Source organism: Apium graveolens, chromosome 9, assembly GCF_009905375.1.
Source record: "Apium graveolens cultivar Ventura chromosome 9, ASM990537v1, whole genome shotgun sequence".
Taxonomy (NCBI): Eukaryota; Viridiplantae; Streptophyta; class Magnoliopsida; order Apiales; family Apiaceae; genus Apium; species Apium graveolens.
The window spans coordinates 164,696,224-164,723,212 of NC_133655.1; the positions used below are offsets into that span (position 1 = coordinate 164,696,224).

Genomic DNA, 26,989 nt, shown 5'->3' on the forward strand with positions numbered 1-26,989 from the left:
TGTCAATAGAATGCTTTGTTGAAAAAAAAGAGAAGTGTGAAATAGAATTCTCTGGAGGTAAAGATCTTCTGACTACAGCTTTAGAGAGTCGTGAACATTTGGGAAGGGTTCGGGTGGTTGGAGGCTACATAACTCCAAAACAGTACTTTAATCTGCCTAGAGAGAAAAAGATTTGACTCACGAAGAAAGAGTTATTGGCTCGTGATCGAGAAAGAGATGAAAAGGTTGGTAAAAAGACGCAGGCTCTTGGCAGAGATTGCTGAGTTGAAGGCAATGATGGCCTCATGGATTTCTTTTCACTCCCCAATGATGTAAAAAAACATAGTTATATGCATCTATGAAAGGATGATTAGGTGCGTGAAGTACAATATTACTACACAAATACTGCCGTGTGAAAAGGAGGTAGCAGGGAGCCTCCAATAAGTGGTGTTCCATCCTCTGCCCTAGTGTGGATGGAGAAATAAGTTTCCGATGATATAGCTAGTAATCTTTCAGCCTCTTCAACGATTTCAATCAGGTTTTCTGTGTACACTCCAACATGATCACCTGTCTCATATCTGAGTACGTAAACACATAACTGTTAATCTTTCTATAAAATCGTGCTTTTTGACCGTTCTTCTTTGCACTTAAGTAGGAAAATGACTCAGTTTCTAACCTAAATAAAAGGCAAGTAAAAATATATATTGCTGCTAACGACAAACTGTAATATGACTAGATAAGGAAAGATATTTACGTGAGACCAGTGTGGGAAATGTCAAATTCCAGATGAGTGCAAGATCGATCAGATTTAGGGGTATGAAGCTCTCTTTTCACAGATACAATAGCTCTACACCCATAAAATATCATATAATAATAAATTAGGATAATGGGACTCTAAGAATATCAAATATTGAAAAGCAAGATAAAAATATAAATCAATATTAAGATATCTGTAAGGATGTTGAGCATCATAACTAGCTTGACCATTTGACATACTAAAAGTTCTATCCAACAAAGATGAATCAGTTTGATCATGAAAGACCACCCAATATTCTAATACAGCGGCAGTATAAGGAGTGGCAGCAACTCCATCCTTTTCATCCCAAAGCAGTTGGTTTAACTCAGGCCACACCAACTCTCGCCTAAATTGACATTACTTTTTTAAGGTAATCAAGCTTACATTCAATAGTATAACAAAAGTCAATTTATCTAACCTATTGTGATATCATATTGCTAAGGTTGTAATACAATGATGTAAAGTCATCCTCAATGCATTGATTATCATCTCTCATACCCACTGGAACAAGCCGCTTGGCACCTGCAAATGTTGAAAAGAAGATAACAAGTGTTAGATCAAATCATACACAGAACTTAACAATGAAAGTTAACAAGATACGGTACACAAGCAGTCATATGCATCTCTAATGGACCCAACATTATCAATATATTTAACCTAAAACCAAAAGAAAGAGAAAGTCTTTAGATTTACATACCCTGCTCTGCAAGGCCGTCATCCACATCATTTGCAATCTATAATTTAGAAATTAACAACCATTAAATACAATTGTACAAGTGATATGAAATAGAATCTTTTTTTAATTTATAGGCATTTACGTAACTCCTTGTTAAAAATCATACTGTCTGTTGCCAAGACCAAATACTCCATACTGGAGATTGTTAAGCCATTCCCCCTTCTCTTTTCCCTGTTTGGAAATATTCTAAAATCAACTACAAATCCAATTTAAGATGGACAAGTAGAAAAATCATATAACAAAAATTATATCTGAAAACCACTTGTGGAATCTAGCTACGTTGTCTGTGGGTTCACCATCACCATATCTACACCGACAGTAAAATAATGAATTTAGAAGGAGTTACTATACTCAAGAAAAACTGCAGAAATAATTAACATGGAGTGCAATATATAATGATCTAAATAAACTAATCGATCATATATACAACTCACGTAGCTAGGAAGAAAAAAGTAATGGTTTCTTTTTTGAATTTAGTCTCGTACTCGTCATCTTCTGCCACATAATTATCCTGTAAAATCAACCACTCATTTAGTCAATCATCGTATATAGCAGTAACAATAACAAGGTCACAAGTACAGCTTATATAGATCTATAAACCCAACTTCTTTCAAGGTTAACAATACATACACCAACTTTTAATCGAGTAGATTAGAAGTTAATCTTACTGATGAGTGGCATTTTATACCACTTAGAACGTCTTATAATGGCTTGAATTGATGTCTTAAAATCAAGTATTTTGTGTATTCGATGCGTTTTTTTAGTGTTTTTGAATTTCAGGGTATAACTTGCGAATTTAGGGGGATTTCATTAAAATAAGCCTAGGGAAGTACTTGAAATCAGTTGCGGGGAGTTGTGCGAAGAAATCAGCAAAATCAGGACCAGAAATTGGAATTTTCCAGGAGCTGTCCAGACGCCCGCCTGGGATGTGGGGCGACCGCCTGGAGGTGCAGGCGCCCGCTTGGGACCTGGGGCGGCCGCCTGGGGTCAGAATAATTAATTATGGATTTTCTAATTAGACTTCTAGTGGGCTTCTAACGGCGCTGTTTCTTGTGGATTCTTATATAAGCAATCTTGGGAGACGTTTCACAATAACAAGCAATAAAGAACAAGTATCAATCAAGCAAGGAGCAAGGAGAGAAGATTAAGAAGACCGTTTTAGCACACCACAATGAAGAAGAGGCAGTATACGTTATCTTGTGATTCTTTTATTCGTTGTAACAGTGGATGCTAGTTTTCTTTACTTTGAACCTTAATACTCTTGTAACGTACTCTGGTTTTAATAAGTATTTTTATTAGTTTATATTGTTGAGTTATTATCATGTTTTCATATGAACCCATGGTGACGATGAGTTCTATCATGGGCTAATCGTGATCATGGGGTCGTAGCGGATTTACTATGGATTTCTTTGGTTAATTGTTTAATACCTTGGTATGTGATGGTTGTATGATATCTAGTATAGGTTGTGCTTATTCGTCTTATGTGCGTCGCGAACATATAAGATAGCCCGTTAATCTCTTGTGAAGTGACAGTGAATCTTGAGATTTAGAACTTTCCATGCTAGCAAAGGTTCATGTATTGTATGCATGATTAATGGGTAACTCTAACCGTTTTACTTGCCCTGTGTAATCATTATGAATAACTTGCGCTTAAATCGTTATGTTGCGCTTAAATCTCATGTGTGTTTCATATTGATAATTCAAGTGTCAATTTAAGTGTTTAATTTTCGTAGTTATTAATTAGTTAATCAACCTTAAGTGTTATTGTCTTGACATTGAGAAGTAATCATACATTGGTGAGTAAGTGTTAATTAAACATAATTAGTCTGAGTTTCCGTGGGAACGAACTAGAAATTATTCTATATTACTTGCGAATGCGTATACTTGCGTGAATTATTAGCCCATGCTTTGTTCCTAACAAGTTTTTGGCGTCGCTGCCGGGGACTCGGTGTTAAGTTGTTTAGTTTATGTACTTGCCATCAGTGGTCATTAGGACTCATTGATTAAGACTTGTTACTTATTGTTTCCGGTTGTGTTTCAGGTACTCTAGCGAGCGTTTATGCAAACACGTTCTCGCACTCGCAAGAGGACTCTAGATACGGTTGAGGAGACAGACTCAGTTCTTGATATTTCGGAGAAGATAGATTTTAAAGATTCAGATAAAGAGAGTGAAAAGAAAGAACCGGTAATCATGGGTGATCGTATAGTTCTCGCAGATCCAGCTCTTCAGTCAAGCATCATTCATCCGGCTATTCAGGCCAATACTTTTGAAATCAAGCCGGGCACTATTCAGATGGTGCAGAATTCTGTTTCTTTGGGAGGTGCTGCGACTGAAGATCCCAACATGCACATCAGGAATTTTTTCGAGATCTGCAGTACTTTCAAATATAATGGTGTTACGGATGAGGCTATCAAGCTGAGGCTTTTCCCATTCTCTCTGAGGGATAAAGCTAAGGACTAGTTATATTCTTTACCAGCTGGGTCCATCACTACTTGGAAAGATCTTGCGTAAAAGTTTCTGGTGAAGTTCTATCCAATGGCCAAGACTGCAGCTATGAGGAGTACTCTTACTCAGTTTACGCAGCAACCAACAGAATCTATGTGCGAAGCTTGGGAGCGCTATAAGGAGATGTTGAGAAAGTGTCCAGATCATGGTATGCCTGACTGGATGGTGATCACTGGGTTCTACAATGGTTTGGGGGCCCAATCTAGGCACATGCTCGATGCAGCTGCTGGAGGTGCCTTGTGGGCCAAAAGCTATACTGAAGCCTATAATCTCATTGAAGCTATGGCTGCAAACGAGCATCAAAACCCAACTCAAAGGATGATGCCTGGGAAGGTAGCAGGTATTCTGGAAGTTGATTCAGCTACAACTATTGCAGCGCAGCTCCAAGCGCTATCTACGAAGGTCGATTTTTTAGCCAACTATAGAGTCAATCAGATAGCTATGGTCTGTGAGCTTTGTGCAGGCTCTCATGCTACAGATCAGTGTTCTCTTGTTAATGAATCTGTTCAGTATGTGAACAATATTATCCTAATAACAGAAGTCATCCCAATTTTAGCTGGAGCAATACTCAGAATGCTATTCAGCAACCATATCAGCAAGCTGTAAGTAAGCAGTTTAATCCACCTGGATTCCAGCAACCTCAGCAATATGCTCAAAGGCAATCATATCCTCAACAAGGAGGTGCTGCTCCAACTTCTAGTGCTGATTTCGAGGAGCTAAAGCTGTTGTGCAAAAGTCAGGCTGTTTCTATCAAGACCTTAGAGAATCAAATCGGTCAAATAGCCAATGCCGTGCTCAATCGTCAACCTGGCACACTTCCCAGCGATACTGAAGTTCCAGGCAGGAAGGAAGCTAAAGAGCAAGTCAAAGCTATTATCTTAAGGTCTGGAAAAGTTGCTGAAGCTGAAAAAGCAAAAGATGGAGAAGCTGAAGTTGAAGATGGAGAAGAGAAGCAAAAGGAAAAAGAGGCGGAACCAAGGAAGACTACTGTTGAACACACTCTGCCTGAGGGTAATACAGGGGAGAAACAACTCTATCCTCCACCACCTTTTCCTAAGCGATTGCAAAAACAAAAGTTGGATAAACAGTTTGGTAAGTTTCTGGAGGTGTTCAAGAAACTTCACATCAACATACCTTTCATGGAGCAAATGCCTAGTTATGCAAGATTCATGAAAGGTATTCTTTCAAGGAAGGTGAAACTGGATGATCTTGATACCATTGCTCTAACGGAAGAGTGCAGTGCTGTGCTGCAACAAAAATTACCTCCAAAGCTTAAAGATCCAGGTAGCTTCACCATTCCTTGCACCATTGGCAAGTTGTCATTCGACAAGTGCCTTTGCAATTTGGGAGCAAGCATCAATCTGATGCCGTTGTCTATCTTCAAAAAGCTGAATTTGCCTGATCCAAAGCCCACCTATATGTCTCTACAATTGGCTGATCGTTCTATTACATACCCACGAGGCATCATGTATGACGTGTTAGTAAAGGTGGATAAGCTCATCTTTCCTACAGACTTTGTCATTCTGGATTTCGAGGAAGAAAAGAAGATTCCCATAATCTTGGGAAGACCTTTCTTGGCTATAGGCCGTACCTTGATAGATGTGCAAAAAGATGAAGTTACTGTGCGGGTGCAAGATCGGGATGTAACATTCAATGTATTCAATGTGATGAAATTCCCTACAGAAGATGATGAGTGCTTCAAGGTGGATTTGATTAATTCTGCGGTAACTTCAGAACTTGATCATGTGCTAAGGTCTGATGCCTTAGAAAAAGCCTTATTGGGGGAATTTGACAGTGAAGATGAGGAAGGCAATGAGCAACTACAATTTCTAAATGCTTCTCCTTAGAAGCGAAAGCTAGACATGCCATTTAAATCTCTTGGTAATACTGATCTTAAGAATGCTGAGGGAAAGCTCAAACCATCTATGGAGGAAGCACCTACTTTGGAGCTTAAACCATTGCCTGAACACTTGAGGTATGCTTTCTTAGGTGATGTATCTACTTTGCCTGTTATTATTGCATCTGACCTCTCAGGTAGTGATGAGGACAAGCTCTTGAGGATCTTAAGAGAATTCAAATTGGCCATAGATGGACTATAGTAGATATAAAAGGGATCAGCCTTTGGTACTGCATGCATAAAATTCTGCTAGAGGAAGGTAGCAAGCCAACTGTTGAGCAACAGCGAAGACTGGATCCTATCATGAAAGAAGTCGTGAAGAAGGAAATTCTAAAGTGGCTGGATGCAGGAATCATATATCCTATTTCTGACAGTTCTTGGGTGAGCCCTGTGCAATATGTACCTAAGAAAGGAGGTATTACTATGGTAGCAAATGAGAAGAACGAGCTCATCCTTACTCGAACAGTCACAGGATGGAGGGTATGCATGGACTATAGAAAGTTGAATAAAGCCACGAGGAAGGATCACTTCCCTCTTCCATTTATTGATCAGATGCTTGACAGGTTGGCTAGTCATGAGTATTACTATCTTCTGGATGGCTATTCGGGTTATAATCAGATTTGCATTGCACCAGAAGATCAAGAAAAAACTACTTTTGCTTGTCCATTTGGCACGTTTACTTTTCGCAGAGTTTCTTTTGGCTTATGTGGTGCACCTGCCACTTTTCAGAGATGTATGATGGCAATATTCTCTGATATGATTGGAAATAATGTCGAAGTGTTCATGGACGACTTCTCCGTCTTTGGACATTCATTTGATGAATGCTTGAATTATCTTCGTTTGGTGCTCAAAAGGTGTGTGGAAACTAATTTGGTGCTCAATTGGGAAAAATGTCACTTCATGGTGCAACAAGGCATCATTCTTGAGCATAAAGTCTCTAGTAAAGGTCTTGAGGTGGATAAAGCCAAGGTGGGAGTCATTGAAAATCTTCTGCCACCTATTTCTGTGAAAGAAATCCGTAGTTTTCTTGGTCATGCGGTTTTTTATCGGCGTTTCATCAAGGACTTCTCTAAGATATCTAAGCCGTTGTGCAACTTGCTTGAGAAAGATGTGCCTTTCAAATTTGATGATGAATGCTTGGCAGCATTTGAGACTCTCAAGAAGATTTTAATAACTGCACCAGTTATTACGGCACCTGATTGAACAGAACCTTTTGAGATGATGTGCGATGCGAGTGATTATGCAGTGGGAGCAGTTCTTGGGCAGCGCAAGAATAATATTTTTCATGTGGTCTACTATGCTAGTAAGACGCTTAATGGAGGTCAAATAAACTACACCACTACTGAGAAGGAGCTCTTGGCTATAGTTTTTGGTTTCGAAAAATTTCGATCTTATCTACTTGGGATAAAGGTGACAGTATTCACCGATCACACTGCCATTCGCTATTTGGGCTCAAAGAAGGATTCAAAGCCTAGACTTATTCGTTGGGTGCTCTTGCTACAGGAATTTGAGCTAGAGATCAAGGATATAAAAGGTATTGAAAATCAAGTAGCTGACCATCTCTCTAGACTGGAGAATCCCGATTCTACTTCACATGATAAAACATTGATCAGCGAATCTTTTCCGGATGAGCAGTTGTTCGCAGTTCAGGAGGAAGAGCGTAATTCCTTTAAAATTCGCAAAATTGACACAGAACACATAGTCATGCATACAGTCAAGCAATCACACATATACAGTCACAAAATGACTCAGGTCTGATCATAGAACTTATCCCTCTTGAATCTTTTATCCTCTTTTACGCATACCGGGTCACGTTCATCCTGACGGCCCGACGCTCAGCGTTTCGATTACGCTTCTCATTATCTTTGCCAATCATCACGTCTCTTAGGATGAAATATTTTATTTATTCACTTCACATATAATTCTCATTTTATATTATTTAATTCCATATTTGGACGAGTTCTGTTCTACTTGACGGCCCGACACCACATCTTAACTTCTAAGCTGACTCTTTAAATTGGAATGTTTTTATCCACGCTCCTTAACTCTAGTATACAGATAAGACAAATAATCATCACTTAGTCACATAATTATAATCACATCACATAACACATACTTTATTCACTTAATTATGTCGCAAAATTCTCAGTCGTCACACATACTCATTTGACAGTCCATCAAGAAATTTCATCACTCTTTCCTAATGTCATTTTCTTTTGATTTTTTCTTAATCTTCGGCATGTTTATACTTAAATATAGTTTAATGTTCCAACTCACTCCATAGAGATGTAAGCTCAGAATAGTACTGAGCAAGTGTTCGATTTCCTTGAACCGATGCCAATATCTTTCAGTTCACCTCAAATCGTTTGGCGAAATTCCCGGAAAAATAATAGGTCTGTGTGAGAGAGTTCCACACCTCTTCTCATGTATCAATAAACATATAGCTCTTGAGAATATGAATCTCTTTAAAATTAAACGAACACGCCATGGCATTTTTAGAATCACTATCATTAAAACTTGCATCGCTGTCCTTCGGTTGTTTGGCTTTCCCATTAATTTATCTTATTAATTTATGGGATTTTAATGTCATCATTCAAGTTTTTGACCATTTAAGAAAAACAATTCCGTCAAATATAGGATTTACATATGGAGTACTATGAAATCCAGATTATTATAACTTGTAACAATAGCCTCATTTGTGGTATCGACAACCTCATCTGTTCTATTTGAAACAATATTCAAATAATTTTTTAGGATTTATAATTAAGCCTTGGCTTAACTAAAAAACCATGTTAGTATATATATCGACAACTTCATCCGTTCTATTTGAAAAACTATTGAAATAATATTTTTGAATTTATAATTAAGCCTTGGCTTAATTAAAAAACCAGGTTAGATACTAACCTGATTTTTAGTTAAGCCTATCAAACTTGGTTTTTTAGTTTAGGCAAGTCTTAATTGAAAATCCAAAAATATTATTTGAATATTATTTCAAATAGAACAAATGAGGTTGTCGATACCACGAATGAGGCTAATGTTACAAGTAATAATAAATCAGGATTTCACAGTACTTCGTATGTAAATCCTATATTTAACGAGAATTTTTTTCTTAAATGTTCAAAAACTTGAATAATGCATTAAAATCCCATAAATTAATAAGATACATTAATGGGAAAGCCAAGCAACCGAAGGATAGCGATGCAAGTTTTGATAATTGGGATTCTGAAAATGCCATGGCGTGTTCGTTTAATTTTATGGAGATTCATATTCTCAATAGCTATATGTTTATTGATACAAGAGAAGAGGTGTGGAACTCTTTCACACGAACCTATTATTTTTCTGGGAATTTAGCCAAACGATTCAAAGTGAACTGAATGTCATTGGCATTGATTCAAGGAAATCGAATACTTACTCAGTACTATTCTGAGCTTACATATCTATGGAGTAAATTGAGACATTACACTTGTTAGGTCACACAATACTGTAGAAGGGGGTTGAATACAGTGTAGAATACAATCAAATTGATTTCGAACACAAGTAACAGTAAACAGATATATTCGATATAATAAACTCTGTTACAATGGAACTGTTCTCTCTCAGTGATGAACAAATATCACGAGAGCTGCTAGGTTACAATGTATGATCTTCTCGATAATGATAACACATATAGTGTAAACCTATGTCTGTGTTTATATAATACACAGTTACAAGATAACTTCTAATTGATATGGAATATAATTCTGTCTCCTAAAATATATCAATCAGATATCTTATACAATTCTTTCAGTCCTCTAACTCTTTCCATGCATATCTTCTTTTGTATTGGTCTTGATCTTCTTTCCTGTAAATCAGCTTCCTTCCTTAACTGTTAGTCCTCTCGTACTTAAGTTCTAATATCCATCTTCTGATATTTATCTTCTGATAATCTAAGTTCTGATATCCTCAAGTTCTGACTTCTAGTAAGTACTAATTCCAGTAAGTACTGATATTTCCTGTTTGTTAAGATCTGAAAACTAAACATGAAACATATTAGACATGACATCTCAAATATATCTAACAATCTCCCCCAACTTGTAAATTATGCAAAATATACAAGTTAATAGATTTGATGATGTCAAAAATATTTAAGTTCAAATGTAATGAGAGTTTAATAAGACTATTAACTATAACTTACAGTTCTTGTAGCTTTACCAACTTCACTGGATTAATCTAAATCCATATTGATTCTTAACAAAATCTCTTACCAGCTTGTCTTCAGCTTTCCTCAGAACTTCAACTAACTATGCTTTGACCTGCATCAGTTCTTCATCTTTACTATCACCAATTTGATAAATGGCTGTTCTGAGAGCTTGAATTGATGTTCTTTCAAGTCCATCACCAAGTCTGATAACTCTAGGATGTGAAGAGTTTTCATTATAACATAGGCATTTTCCTTTCAGAATAACTTCCACCTTAGCAGAATTCTTCAACATAGGAATTTCTCTTCCATCACATTCAGTAATCATTGGTATATACTGAGAAGTCTTTGTACCAGAGATTCTAAATAGATCTCTTATAGCCTTCAAAATGTATTCTGACCATCTTCTTGTAACATCAGATTTTACTTCCAGAAGATAGTTAATATGTTGAAGTTCTCTGACATACTTCTTTAGCACATCAGTATCAGCTAGTCTGTAAGTTAATCCATCATAGAGAAATAAAATCAATTTCTCCTTTAGATTATCCTTATCATGAGCATCTATCATAATTTGAGCAGACATCACTTTGTCAAGGTGCTTTTGTTTGATTTGTTCATATGGTTTGTCTGTCAACATGAAAGGATCTTTTAGAGTAACTTCTACACCTGTTTATATCTTCTCTTCATCAGAACCTAATCCAGCTTTATCTCTAGGTTGCTTGGATCTCAACCCAAATGTTGCGAGTTGATTCATCATAAGATTGGATTTTGGTTCAAATGGAGTAGCTTTCTTCCATAACAACTTATTCTTATCAGCAATTGTCATCTCTTCCAAATTAACTTGATCAGAATTTGCTGTTTCTTCTGTAGCTTGCTGTTCTTCATTCTGAACAACTTGAGCAGTGTCAGAGGTTATTTTAGATTCTTTAATTATCTTTCTTCTCTTCAGAATTTGAACAGTTTCATCTTCTATCAAATCATCATTATTCATTGTAGTTTGATAGACTGGAATGGAAGAACTTATCTTTTTCTCAATCTTTAAAGGTTCACTAACCTTTTCTTTTCCTTTTGACTTAGGATCAATCTTAGTTTGTGATCTAGTCTTGGACTTTGAAGTCTCAGAATTTGACTTTTCCCTGATCACAATGCCTTTTCTCTTAGGCCTTGGAGGTTTCTTTGTATCAGAAGCTTTAGACTTAAGATTTGTCTTCTCAGTTACAAATCTAGCTTTTTCCTCCTTGAGAGTTTCCAAATCCATTCCTGGATTTTGTTTCAGAAATAATCTTCTAGCTATCTCCTCATCAAGTGTCTGGATTTTAGGATTTTTGTTATAAACAGTAGTTTGCTTCCCTTTTAGCTTCAGAGTTTGTAAAAACTTCTAAGAGTCTTTAGATCCTGACTGAATCAGAATATCAGAACTTGACATCAGACTTTACTTATCAGAACTTGACTTCAGACTTTTAGCATTCATAGCATCGGAACTTGACTTGTTCTGTGTAGAAGATTTTCCTTGAACTTTTCCTTGACCTCTACTCTTATCAGAGTTTCCCTGGTCATCACCTTTATCATCCTTTTTTTCAGTATTTGAGTAGGTGAACATTTGGACTTAACTACCTTCTCCCCCTTTTTGGCATCATCAGGAAGTAAGAGAGAAAGAAGAAGTTCAATTGAAGATTGGATTTCTTCCAATTGAGCTTTCTGAGAAACTTGGTTAGCCAGGACCTCAGCAATTTGGGCATGTTGCTTCTCTTGAATCTTCTCAATGGCTTCAATTTTCTCAAGAGTAGTTCTGATATATCTGTTCTTGTCAAGCTTGATATGTAGATCTAGCTTATCAGCATGTTCCTTTAGTGTATCAACCTTTTCATGAGTAGAAGAATGTAGACCTTGAAGATGTTTGGTAGAAAAAGCAGTGATCTTGAGTTTTATCTTTAAATCAACATTTGTGAGCAACTCATCAGCTTTAGCAATATGCTTTGTCAAAATGTTAGAACTTGGAATAAAATCAGTGTCATTCCACTTCTTGGTCCACTCCACACCTCTGTAAATATCCTCCCAAGGAATAGGTTCTTCATGTTCAACAAATTTCTTCACCAATTCTTCCTTTCCCAGAATAGGAACTGGAGTCTCAACAAAAACATTGTCTTCAGAACTTGAGGAAGACTCATTATGTTCTGACAGCACAACAGTGTGTTAAGAAACTGGAGATTCAGGAACAGCATCATTTAAATTCTGAACATCAGAATTTATCTCCAGAGCTGGTGTGGTTGATGTAAGTGAGTTTGATTATCGACACATTATTCTTTAATAATATAAAGAATAATAATTAGTAAATAATCGGAGTCATAAGTCCTCGAATGAATATTCAAATAATAATATTCATTAAATAAAATAAACGGAGTCATATGTCCTCGAATGAATATTCAAAATAATATTCATTAATAAAATAGATGGAGTCATAAGCCCTCGAATGAATATTCAAAATAATATTCATTTATAAAATAAAGTTATCGAATAAACCTTATTCAATTCATAATTTTGAAAACTATATCTATATATATATATATAAATATACATATAATATACTCGGGAACATCGACTCCCGGTTTTAGAAAATGTTCACCTTTGGGTCCCCTATACTAAGGGTATACGCAACTACTGCTTATCTCTAGAATAGGTATTATGCAACTTATAAGCAATTGAATCAAAAGTATATATCAAGATTACGAAACAGACATGCATACATACCATATCACATGCTCCAATATATCGCAAGATTTGCTAATTAACTACCATGCATCTATCACAAGATAATGCATATATGTATACATCACAACAACAGTATAACGGGTAGAAAACTTGCCTGAGTGTTCCCGGATAGACTTAAGCTTAGAGTGGGTCCGATAACCTATGAACAACAACGTAAGTCGGAATTAAACCCCGGTCGCTTAAGAAACAAGACTTTAACCAATTAGAGCCCTAACGTTCGCTTTCGCGCTTAACGATTCACTTAAGTCACTCGAGTACCCTCGGCTCCATCATTTTTAATAAATTAACCATTAAGAGTTTTAAGGCGATTCTTTCGCGAGTACCTTACTAACTTCCTAATCCACTTAACATAATATTTTCATATCCCAATTAGTCATTTAAGGTCCTTAACCAAGGTTTTAAAGTAAGGCGAGGGGTAATGGTTCGGTCGCGAAGCGCCGTTACTTAAAACGGCCGTTTCTCCTAAATCGTACATCGGATTCAAACGAACCACATATCAAAACGAAGATCGTAACATGAACTATCTAATCATGGAAATGGTCAAAACCTAAAATTGAGTTCACGGGTCCTGATGTTAAGAACAAAAACAGTCTAAAGTAAATCGGGCATTACGACGGCTATGTTTACGCGATTACCAAAATTTATCCTACTCCAAATCATCCACAAATCAACCACAATTCATCCATACAACCAAAATCCATTCATACCATACTAAAACAGCCCCAACACCTCAAGTTCTCCAATTTATATTATTCTCAAACATGAACTAAAACTATACTTAAGTTTATTAACCAATAATCCAAGATTTACAACTCCAACTCATTACAAAACCAACCACACTCTAAGTCTACAAGAATCATGCTTCTCATGAACCATAACAAACAAAACCAAACCTAATACTCAAAGTAAAGTTAGGGTTTGGAGGGGTTACACTTTCCTTGGAGAGTGGAGAATCAATTAGGAAGCCTTAAATAACCACTAGCTATCTTTACTAAGCTTGGATCTTGAAGAAAATATAAGAAAACACAAAGTTAGTTTCTTGAAAACACTATTCACCAAGAACTTTGATGAATTGATTAGCTATGTTAAACATGGAATCTTGAGCTTAAACTTATGGCTCATCTAAGTTATGAATTATGGAAGCTAAAGAAACAAACCTCTTGATTTTTGAAGGTGTGTAGCTAGGGTTTTGAAAATCTCTTCCTTGGTTTAAGAAGAAAGGTCGAGAGCTTTTGTTCTTGAAAAAGAGAAGTCAACTTCTATTTTTTTGTTATGATTTTGTTTTGGCTTGGTTGATGTTTTTTGTTTGTTAATTACTTTTTACCATGGTAACTTTTGCATGGCCAAGAATCAACCAACAACACACTTCCTTTTTGTCATGCTTATGTCACCTTTCTTATGTCATCTTGTTACACTTGTCTTCCTCTTGTTGGTGTGATGACATCATCATCCACTAACCCCTTGATTAACTCCTAATTGTTTGCCTAATGACCGCTGATCTGTTATACGGTTCGCTTAACTTTCGTTCTCGTTTCTCGTTTGAGGGATCATACCCGGGATCTTATTACTTGGGTTCCTTTAACCTTTCTCAATACATTATATTCCTTTTATGATCCTCTCTTATAATCCTTGAATTTAAATCCTTTTTATCTTGTTAACTTATACTCAATTCTTTCAGTATCTGGTGGATTTTCGGGAAAAATCAAAGTGTTCGGATTTGGATTCTGACGATCTTTACATACATTTATATACCACATAGAGTACTAATAATATCTCAGAAGATCAATAAAAGAACCCCTACATAGTGTGGCATGAAAAGTTTTCTTACTCAGCATAATCAACAAAACACTATTTATAAGGGTTTCAAAAATTCCAAAAATTGGGGTTATTACAGTCTCCCCTCCTTAAAAGGATTCCGTCCCGGAATCAGATAGAAAATGAATAGGGATACTCTCTTAGCATTGCACTTTCTAACTATTCAGTAAATTTTCCCACATTGTGGTTCTATTATCAAACTCTGACTAGTTTGATGACCCTTCTCCTAAGCACTTGTTCCTTTTTGATCTATAACCTTTCCCGGTTGCTCCACGTGGGTTACGTCTGGTTGCATGTCTATGCGCTCATATGCCCCTATTTGTCTGGCATCCGAATTACACTTCCTTAACATTGATACGTGGAACACGTTATGAACTTGCTACATGTTTGGGGGTAGGGATAGCTCATATGCTAACTTCCCAATATGTCTTAATACCTCCAAGGGTCCAATAATTCGTAGGCTTAGCTTTCCTTTCTTTCCGAACCACATCCATCCTTTCCAAAGGAATACTTATAACAACACTAGGTCCCCTACTTCCTACTCTTTGTCATTTCGTGTCAAATCAACATACTTCGTGTGTCCATCTTGGGCTACTATCAGCCGTCCTCTGATTAGATCTATTATATCCTTGGTCCTTTGGACTACTGCGGGTCCGAGCATCTTGCGCTTAGAGCAACTTCATCCTAACATTAGGGAGATCGACATTGTCTTCCCTCAAGGATCTCATGAGGTGACATTTCGATAATGACATATGATCTATTGTCGTAAGAAAACTCAATCCACGTTATGTGATCATTCTAAATTCATTCAAGTCTATTGCACAGACTCTCATCATAGTTTCTAGCACTATGGCTTTTGCTTCTCAATACCCATTCTTTTCCAGTTTGTAGTCATTACTATCTTCCGTACATAATACTATACTGGTTACACTTTTGCTCGTTAGCATTCTATAACCTCTTAATAACCACGTCAACCTTAGTATCATGAACGCGTTAGATTCGGAATACCACCGCACTGATACTTCTCCTTCCTAGCTGCTTCTATCTTTGAAAACTTGATCCATCGTATAGAAGTAAAAGGATTTATTTAGAGATCACTATGATCATGAACACTTGTTATATCGCATAGTTAGTACAGAAGGTGGCCAGCCTTCAGTACTTGACAAGCAATTAAACAACATGTGGTATCCTACTAGGCTCCTATCACACAGATAGATAGTCATTCGGCAATACCTCCCCTTCTGGAAGGGTTGTTCTTCTCAGCTTACATGAAATGAAAAGAAGAGAAAAGAACGAACTGAAGAGAATTGTATACACGTAAAAATATTGCCATAAAATATTTGGCTTGGAATCTACCTATGAACTATAGAGGTTTGTCATAGGAGAACAAAACATATAAGTATATATATCAACATCAAATATTATAGCATCGTATATCACATGCCTGAATATTTTTTTTTGCTATTTCGTCCATCATTCTATGGACCCATGCTCTTCCTCGAGCTTATATACAATCACCTTTGAAACTCCCTCGACATCAAAAATCGAATCTGGGATCTCATTCCAGACATCATTGTTACTAGAATTCTATGCTTGCACCGCAACCTTCCTCGTATAATAATACGACTCTCTATTGATAAGAAAGAATAAATATTCAATAGGTAAATAATCGACCTAGTTTTTCTATCAAAGATAACTTATATGTCCACACAACCCGATTAGTGGTACTCAATCTCAACATCCATTCCAATACAACTCTCATGCTTGTAATCAGCTCATTACTCGCCGAATCATTGCTACATTACTATGGTCCACCACTGACCTACTGTCGTAATTCACTTTCCATGAAATCTTAATATCTAACCATACGGAGTCCATACATGTCGTATAGAATTCTCCTAAGGAGGTAACATAATTACCATTCATGATTCATGAAGAACAGTCTAGATCCTGATGTATATACATGACATGAAGCAGATAAAATTGCTGAAGAGTTTCAATCAAAGCAACGATAGCAGGTTATTACCATTCTTAATCATATACCTTCAATAGAAGACTTAACTCGAGGTTCGTTTAGTCCTTTTTCAAACATGGTCCTGGATTATCCTCAGGATAGTTCCTTCTAAGATAGATAGCCCGCTCATGGCGATTATACGAATTAAACCTTTACCAAACTACTATTACGGTTGGGTATTGCACAGTCATCAGAAGGAATGTCAATCTACCAAACCATAATACAACCTTTACGACTTCAACCATCATCACTGTATTCCTCTGGCACGAGCGCCTATAATTGCTCTCTTACACTTAAAGTGTCGGCCACCTCTTTGGCCTTTCCTGATAGTAAAATTTCCTTACAATCAATGTCGTTTGAACGATCTCCAACTAAATTTTCTGCCTCATTTCAATCACTGCTTATGTGAAGATGCTCTTCCTTACGCTTTGGTAAAAAAATATATCACCATTTTTCCATAAGTCATTGCCCTAGCCTTTAGATGTAAACATTGCCATGACTGACTCTCGATCTTACTTAGGACGTCTCTTATCTTGGGTCCTTCTTGTTTTCACCAATCTCGACCCTCATTGGATCGATCTATACTTTGTTATGGTTCAACACGTGCCCCACCTGGCATTATTATAATTATGTCATATTTCCTTCATCAAAATTTCTATTCTGGAGAACTTTGAATATTACCTTTCTCCTTGTAAAACCTCTAAGGTTATCCTTAAATCCTTCATCAGGTACACCCTAGGCACAGGGCATATCAAGATACCATTTATTAATACCAGAATCATCATCTATATACTTCTGAAAAATTTCTCCACCGATCCTTAAAGGTTGTTGTTACCTTAATCCCTTCCCATCCATACTGTCAAAACTCATACTGTCCCTATTAAGGGTGAAATGCCAACCTTCATGCATTCCCCTATGGTTCATCTCAAGTTATCGAAGTTATATCCTTAATTCCACCTTTAAAAAGTTACTTGCTTCCTTCCATGGACAAATCAAGTCATACCTTGATAGATTATCTTATTTAATCATTCCCACCCAGATAGTCTATACCAATTTCATAATAGCATATTTATTCAAACTGAGGTCAACCCATATGGCCTTCAAAAGATAACAATGGTTACCCGCTTTTCTTTCCTAATTTGGTATGACAACATTGATGTTCGGGAAGATATTGGTCGTGTTCAACGTGAACTTCTTCTTAATAATTCCTTATTTACTTTTGTTGTTTATCTCAACAGTCATCTCAATGTTGGGATATCTTTCATACCTGGCGTCTCCCTTTCTGGGTATCAAGCCACCGGTCTTACACTTCACATTCTTGAAGGTCACTTCCTTCATCCAATTTTCCTAATTTCTTACTTCCTTGTCTCCTCAGTCTATCCGCGTCTCATTATTTATCCTTCGAACTATCTTATGGTTTCCTCGAATCCTCCCAACCTACAGGGGATAAAATATATGTATCACTTATGCCTTCAACCATCAACTTTAACTCATAATGAATCACCCTCATCCTGACGATTACATACTTTTCTATTTCTATTGTTACGAGTCTTTAGGGTTTCCTCATACCCAACCCCCTTATCATTCCTGAAACTGTATTGCTTTTTTATTTCTTTCCACTTCAATTTCTCTTTATTTTCCTTTCTCTTACAATCATTTCATGAACCCACTAATCATTGACTTCAGACATCACGTCGTTCTGGGATTCTAGTCCCCCCACTAATCATTGACTTCAGACATCACGTCGTTCTGGGATTCTAGTCCTTAGAACAAATCTTGATAACTTTTACAATCTTAGATTCATAATTTATCATACTTGTCTGCCTTTGCTCTGGCTCTAAAGCTTTTACTCTATCTCCATAACCTTGGGAATTACTTTCTCGAAAACAATTGACTGAACTTTAATCAGTTTATCATAACCTCTGGCTCCGTGCCTTCCTTGGCCTTTTACCAGCGGGTGGCCTATCTCTTAGGAGGGTAAGTGATAAAAACAGACTTTTGTGATTCGTCCATCATTTAGAATCTCAAATTATTCCTGTATTTCCTTTAGCCAGGCTCTCGCCTCTACTGGGTTTGCTTGTTCCTTAAAACTCTGAGAGCTTAGCGACTTAAAGGTCCTGAAAGAATTTCCCACCGCACTGTCTCCTCAGGGTGGTGGTTGGGGATAATAGTCTAAGTTATTTTTAGACAGGTCCATAAATTGCCGTATAGGAGTACTGTCCTGGTTCTCCATATCTTGCTCGACTTCTGTTTTCTCAGTATAAAATATTTCATCCTTCTCCCATAATCGGGGTTATTTTATACATTAAGATCCTTGTTTTCCATTTCATTATGTTATGGATTCCTTCTTTCTTGATGGTGACCTCCTTGACTATCATATTCAGGGTTTGCCCTAAATCTTATTCCTCAAACTAGGGCTTTCATCTAAGATCTCATCTTTAAGCTCTTGAACATTTGGAACCCAAATTCTGTAGGAACACGTCATTATTCCCTTATCATCTTTCTCGGTATTAATCTCTTCTCCAGTCATTGGCTCTCTGCCTTCATTCATCAATTATTCTTGGCACAATATGATCTTTTTCAATAATTCGGGCAATCTCAACAGCTTTTCGGTACCAGCTCTGGTTACCTTCACTTCTGTTTCCATTTTCTCGTAATCTCTTACCAATTCTTCCGAATATATTATCATTTTGAGTCTCTCCTTTCTACTAAGGGCGTCAGCCACAATATTGGCTTTTTTTGGATGATAAAGAATCTCATAATCGTAATTCTTGATTAGCTCTAACCACCTCCTCTGGCGCATGTTGGGCTCTTTCTGCGAGAAAATATACTTGAGCTCTTGGGGTTTACGTAAACCTCGCACTTCTCTCCATAAAAGTAGTGCCTCCAATATTTAGGGAAAATCTATTGCCATGAGCCCAAGATCATGGGGGGATATCGAATTTCATATTCCCTTAATTGTCTTGACGTGTACGCGATTACCTTACCGTGCTGCATAAGCACGCACCCTAGGCCCTTGTGCGAAGCGTCACTACACTTCACAAAATCTCCTTTTTCCATCCGGCAACGCCAACATAGGGGCCGTCACCAACCTTTGCTTCAGTTCTTAAAAGCTATTCTCACATTTTTCTGTCCATTCGAACTTCTCAGTGTTACGAGTAAGCCGCGTTAAAGGGGCTACTATCTTTACAAACTTGAATGAAACTACGATAGTTATCGGCCAATCCTACCTCTGGTAGTCGCCTTAACCATGGTTATCAATTCCTCAGTGGTCCTTTATTCATTCTTGTCAGGATCCTCCTCAGCAACAATCCCTTCTAGGACAACATCCTCAACTGCTACATCCTCAATATGAACATCATCTGGTCCCTTGTTAGGACGCTCTATCAGATCCACAATCTGACCTCCAATAAGTAATAAAACATCATCGCACTGTTGCTCCTCAACCTCAGGGTTCGGAGTCCCGCTACCATATACGATAACGAACTACGCTTCTATCACGATATTTATAAGGGTTCCCATAAGGGTTTTAACTGTCAGTACTATGTTAGGTAGCCCGACTATGAACTTGGCAAGAGTTCTTATTATCTTAGTGAACTTATTATCTTAACGTCACATCATCTCTGAGGTTTATAACGCTTAGCTCTGATACCATTTCTGTAACACCACCAAATCCGGGGTCGGGGATCCGGGTTATCACGAGTTCCATTTCCCTTAATAACACCCAATCTAAATAAACAATCAACTACTCCGTACTGTGACCCCACAATAAACACCCACACCACAAGTTATAGTCTCAGAGATGAATATCCAAAAATAACACGAGTCATTTTATTCCAAAATTATATGCCATTACACCTTAAAAGGGTTTCTGAATAAATTTACATAATCCTTGCCATTATTACAATTCATATATATACAAAAGTCTGGTACATCAAAAGTTGAAAGCCTAGCCTATTGGTAGATCCTACCTCAGCTACAATGGCATCAACGCCTACAGGAAACTGCGGAACGTTTCCTAACCGCTTGCGAATTGGAAGCTTGGTCCTGTTCATCTTTTCTATCTGTTGTTGTGTGATGAAAGAAGAAAGCAAGGGTGAGCAACAAGCCCACCAAAATAATATGTATAATAATTAACAATATATGAGCATTCTCATAGTACTCATGAAAGTCTTGGTCAAGAAGAAATGAACCAAGTTGATATCTTAACGCGACCAAGTCACAAAATATTCAGTATATATATACATATATACTTTTCACAATCTTTGAAATCCTCTGACATGTATAATATACATAGAGTTCCAGTTTATAACTGTATAAAAATATCGTTGCAAGGTGATCTCATATATCTAACCTTGTCTCAAAGTTTTTCTGAAAATCTTTGACATGCACAAGGTAATCATTTACTAGATATAAGTTTAAAAGAAGAAGTTACAAGATACTCCAATATACTTATATCTTTTCCGAATACTACTTGAACTACCAACGTTCAAGTTATAATTAGTTTCAAAAGTTCATCACATAGATAAGACTACAAGGCATAACTTGTATAAAATCAATCTTTGAAATATCATTCAAAAGAAATGAAGTTACGAGATACTTCATTTGATGGAAACATCATTTTGAAAACTCGACCCTGCCAACACTCAACAATCGCCCAGCCATAGCCTTTCTATCGAAGTGCTCTGGGTAATGTTGCAGAAATATCCAATTGGATGATGAACTTATTACGGGAGTTTGCCGCGCCAGGAAGACCACTTACGATGATCAGTCGTAGTAGTGCAACCCCGCCTATTTCTACATGTAGAGGAGAACCTGTCGGATTTACTTGTCAACCGAACACTGGACTCCTAAGGAATGGACCGTCTTAGCGGAACTTCCAGGCCATTTGGGCCAATATAATTAATATAATTAGGCTGGGCCGGCGCCACTCGACCATTTACGCCACTCCTAGTTCAGATGAAATCCATGACTCTGAAATGTAAAGCTTGTCCCCACTTTCCCCAAGTAGAAACTTGTTGATACGGCTCCACCAAGAAGTCGTATCTAGTTGGAAAGGAAAACTCACCGATATTTCCCAGGCGATGCATGTTAATGGATTAACTTGTTCCAAGAATTTTACTTCCCGAGTGTTGGGTAAGTAATCAAAAATTCTTTTATCAGAATAGCAACCTTGTTACGAATATAAAATACACCACAGAGCCGGATCCCTCAGGTTTTGAGAGAGTATTTAAATCCCCTTCGAAAGGAGGATCTTAAATATAAAAATGAGTTTTGGGATCCGCCCTAACCTTTAAAATCATTTTGAAGACTCAAAATTTTTTTTAAGAATGTTTGGAGTGATGCTGATTTAATAAAATAAACCAGTCCCAATATATTAGAAAATATCTGAATATTATTATTTAAATAATATTCCCATAAAGAATAATCTTTATAAAAATAATTGAAGTAGAAGTTTTAAAACTTATACTTGAAATGAATATTAAATAACCAAAGATATACTTATACGAAAGTACTATCTTTATTTGAATAATCAAAAGTGAGTTTGATTATCGACACATTATTCTTTAATAAAATAAAGAATAATAATTAGTAAATAATCGGAGTCATAAGTCCTCGAATGAATATTCAAATAATAATATTCATTAAATAAAATAAACGGAGTCATATGTCCTCGAATGAATATTCAAAATAATATTCATTAATAAAATAGACGGAGTCATAAGCCCTCGAATGAATATTCAAAATAGTATTTATTAATAAAATAAAGTTATCGAATAAACCTTATTCGATTCATAGTTTTGAAAACTATATCTATATATATATAAATATACATATAATATACTCGGGAACATCGACTCCCGGTTTTAGAAAATGTTCACCTTTGGGTCCCCTATACTAAGGGTATACGCAACTACTGCTTATCTCTAGCATAGTTATTATGCAACTTATAAGAAATTGAATCAACAGTATATATCAAGATTACGAAACAGACATGCATACATACCATATCACATGCTCCAATATATCGCAAGATTTGCTAATTAACTACCATTCATCTATCACAAGATAATGCATATACATATGTATACATCACAACAACAGTATAACGGGTAGAAAATTGTCTGAGTGTTCCCGGATAGACTTAAGCTTAGAGTGGGTCTGATAACCTATGAACAACAACATAAGTCGGAATTAAACCCCGGTCGCTTAAGAAACTAGATTTAACCAATTAGACCCCTAACGTTCGCTTTCGCGCTTAACGATTCACTTAAGTCGCTCGAGTACCCTCGACTCCACTATTTTTAATAAATTAACCATTAAGAGTTTTAAGGCGATTCTTTCGCGAGTACCTTACCAACTTCCTTATCCACTGAACATAATTGTTTCATATCCCAATTAGTCATTTAAGGTCCTTAACCAAGATTTCAAAGTAAGGCGAGGGGTAATGGTTCGGTCGCGAAGCGCAGTTACTTAAAACGGTCGTTTCTCCTAAACCGTACATCGGATTCAAACGAACCACATATCAAAACGAAGCTCGTAACATGAACTATCTAATCATGGCAATGGTCAAAAACTAAATGTTAAGAACAAAATCAGTCTAAAGTAAATCGGGCATTACGACGGCTATGTTTACGCGATTACCAAATATTATCCTACTCCAAATCATCCACAAATCAACCACAATTCATCCATACAACCAAAATCCATTCATACCATAATACAACAGCCCCAACACCTCAAGTTCTCCAATTTATATTATTCTCAAACATGAACTAAAACTATACTTAAGTTTATTAACCAATAATCCAAGATTTACAACTCCAACTCATTACAAAACCAACCACACTCTAAGTCTACAAGAATCATGCTTCTCATGAACCATAACAAATAAAACCAAACCTAATACTCAAAGTAAAGTTAGGGTTTGGAGGGGTTATACCTTCCTTGGAGAGTGGAAAATCAATTAGGAAGCCTTAAATAACCACTGGCTATCTTTACTAAGCTTGGATCTTGAAGAAAACATAAGAAAACACAAAGTTAGTTTCTTGAAAACACTATTCACCAAGAACTTTGATGAACTGATTAGCTATGTTAAACATGGAATCTTGAGCTTAAACTTATGGCTCATCTAAGTTATGAATTATGGAAGCTAAAGAAATAAACCTCTTGATTTTTGAAGGTGTGTAGCTAGGGTTTTGAAAATCTCTTCCTTGGTTTAAGAAGAAAGGCCGAGAGCTTTTGTTCTTGAAAAAGAGAAGTCAACTTCTATTTTTGTATTATGATTTTGTTTTGTCTTGGTTGATGTTGTTTTGTTTGTTAATTACTTTTTACCATGGTAACTTTTGCATGGCCAAGAATCAACCAACAACACACTTCCTTTTTGTCATGCTTATGTCACCTTTCTTATGTCATCTTGTTACACTTGTCTTCCTCTTGTTGGTGTGATGACATCATCATCCACTAACCCCTTGATTAACTCCTAATTGCTTGCCTAATGACCGCTGATCTGTTATACGGTTCGCTTAACTTTCGTTCTCGTTTCTCGTTTGAGGGATCATACCCGGGATCTTATTACTTGGGTTCCTTTAACCTTTCTCAATACATTATATTCCTTTTATGATCCTCTCTTATAATCCTTGAATTTAAATCCTTTTTATCCTGTTACCTTATACTCAATTCTTTCGGTATCTGGTGGATTTTCGGGAAAAATCAAAGTGTTCGGATTTGGATTCTGACGATCTTTACATACACTTATATACCACATAGAGTACTAATAATATCTCAGAAGATAAATAAAAGAACCCCTACATAGTGTGGCATGAAAAGTTTTCTTATTCAGCATAATCAGCAAAACAGTATTCATAAGGGTTTCAAAAGTTCCAAAAATTGGGGTTATTACATCTTTGATGTTCACCCTATCCCTCACCAATCTCACAATCCTTCACACTCCCTAATTGGTTTTTAGTATATTTTTCAACTAATTTCTTTTGAGAGAAACTAGAGGGGGCTTTCTTTGATTTGGATTTAGAGACTTTTGGTTTTGTGGCTTGGTTAGGCATCTGTTTGGTTATTGTCACAGATGCCATTGCCACAGTTGTTTTTAAAGAAATAGGTTGAGAAGAAGTGGGAATAGAAGCATTACGTCACTTACCCGAGGCTGTTCCATGATTGGCATGTATACAAGGGGAACATCCTTGTGGTGATTTGACCTGTTGAGATTAGCAATAACTCTTCTCTCTTGGACCCAACAAGCTAACTTGTTTATTGGGTTCTCAATTAAGAGATTCTCGGGATGAAAATTAGCTATCATCATGAAAAATCTAGCATAATAAATGTTCTTAGACCTCTTCTTTATATCCCCTAATTTACTCTCTAACTCATACATAACAGAATTACTGAAATTAAAGTACTTATTACTGAGAAGCATGTAAAGCATGTGAATAATTGAGTAAGATATAACATCAAAATTGCTGAGTTTTCCAGAAAACATTTTGATGAAAGAATCACACAATAAACTCCATTCTTTTCTAAGGCCTAGTCTTCTAACTTCACCTAACTTAGTGGAAGTTAGAGCATAACCCATAGAGACTAGCATGTTACTCACATCAGTGTTAGTGTCTGGATCAGATGTGTTATTTTTAGGCAATTTAAAATATTTTTCAATTGCATCACAGTTAACAGAGTGTTCATTACCTTGGAGAGTGAAGGTAATAGTCTTGTCCCTTGAATTGAACACAGCTGTAGACCAAATTTCCTCGGCAACTACACAGTAAATGGTTGGAGACTCAAGTATGGCATAGCTTAATTTACAGTTTAGTATAAAGTCCATCATCTTGTGATAGTCTTCATATACTGGATTTGCTTGTTCACCAGAGCCACAGAGTTGTTCTTTTCATAGACGAACCCAGTTGAGGACATAATTTTGACTAAGGGTGCCATTTCTGTGATTGAGATTAGTTGTAGAGAGAGTTTTTGCTTTTGGGAAGAAGAAGTTAGAGAAATTGCTTTGAGAAAGATAAAAACAAAGAATAAAAATGTGTTATGGATTAAAAACTAAGGTATATTAATTGTTGCACTTACTACTAGGGTTCGTGAGCTTCGGGGATCGATTTGACTGCTCTTGTGTATCGTGACTCGATCCACCTTAACAAGTTGCCTACGTACCTTGCCAATTGTCAATAATAAAGTTAAAAAATGTACTTCCGATTGGTGGGGGTGAGACCCCTTATATAGGTGCTGGGAGTCCTTAAATTGGACTAGATCTAGGAGATTGGTGGGCAAGTCTCTGAATTAGAATGGACTTTGGAGTCCTAAGAGGTAGGAAACTGATTCCTTATCCCATGAGGTTCCTTGGAGGCTAATCTTCAAGGAATTATATTCCTCACTGGACTTTATTTATCAGCTGATTTATCCCTTATTAATTAATTATGAAATTAATTAATATTCAGGGTTTTGGGCCCTTTTTAATGGGCCGAGCTGTCAGCCCAATTCTGATATAATTAATGCGATATTAATTACGCAATCAGGATTTATTTTATTCCCTATCATTTTCCCCCCAACTTCTGAGAAACCGTAAAAAGATTTCGCAGAAGTTAAGTTCATTCGTTCCCATACTGGGTATCGTTTTCGCGTAAAGTGTGGAGCGACCTACACATTTACATCGATTTTCCTTTATTCCTATTATTTAGGAGTTATCTTAATTTTCAGGAATTTTTCCTTAATTTCTGGGAATTTTCCATAATTTCTAGGTGTTTTCCCTTGATTTCTGGGAATTTTCCTTAATTTCCAGAAATTTTCCCTAATTTCTGGGAATTTTCCTTAATTTCCAGGACTTTTTCCTTAATTTCTGGGAATTTTCCTTAATTTCCAGGAATTTTCCCCTAATTTCTGGGAATTTTCCTTAATTTCCAGGACTTTTCCCTTAATTTCTGGGAATTTTCCTTAATTTCCAGGAATTTTCCCTTAATTTCTGGGAATTTTCCTTAATTTTCTGAATTTATTCCTAATTTTCTAGAATTTTTTCCTAATTTTCAGAATTTATTCCTAATTTTCTGGAATTTTCCCTTAATTCTGGGATTTTTTCCTAATTTTCAGAATTTATTCCTAATTTTCTGGAATTTTCCCTTAATTCTGGGATTTTCTCCTAATTTTCAGGAATTTCCAAGTATTTTACTGGATTTTCCAGAAAATATTCATAATTTCTGGAATTTTCCAAGGTATTTCCATTTTCCAGAAAATATTTTTTTTAAAAAAATACCCCCTTTTTTGGACCAGGAATCCCATTCGACCAGGTGCC

At 36.5% G+C, this 26,989-nt stretch overlaps 1 pseudogene; it reads right to left on the reverse strand.

The window, feature by feature from the left end:
• Positions 1-373: 373 nt before the first annotated feature.
• LOC141685711 (NADPH--cytochrome P450 reductase 1-like) lies at positions 374-25,522 on the reverse strand (annotated as a pseudogene).
• Between the last annotated feature and the right edge of the window lie 1,467 nt (positions 25,523-26,989).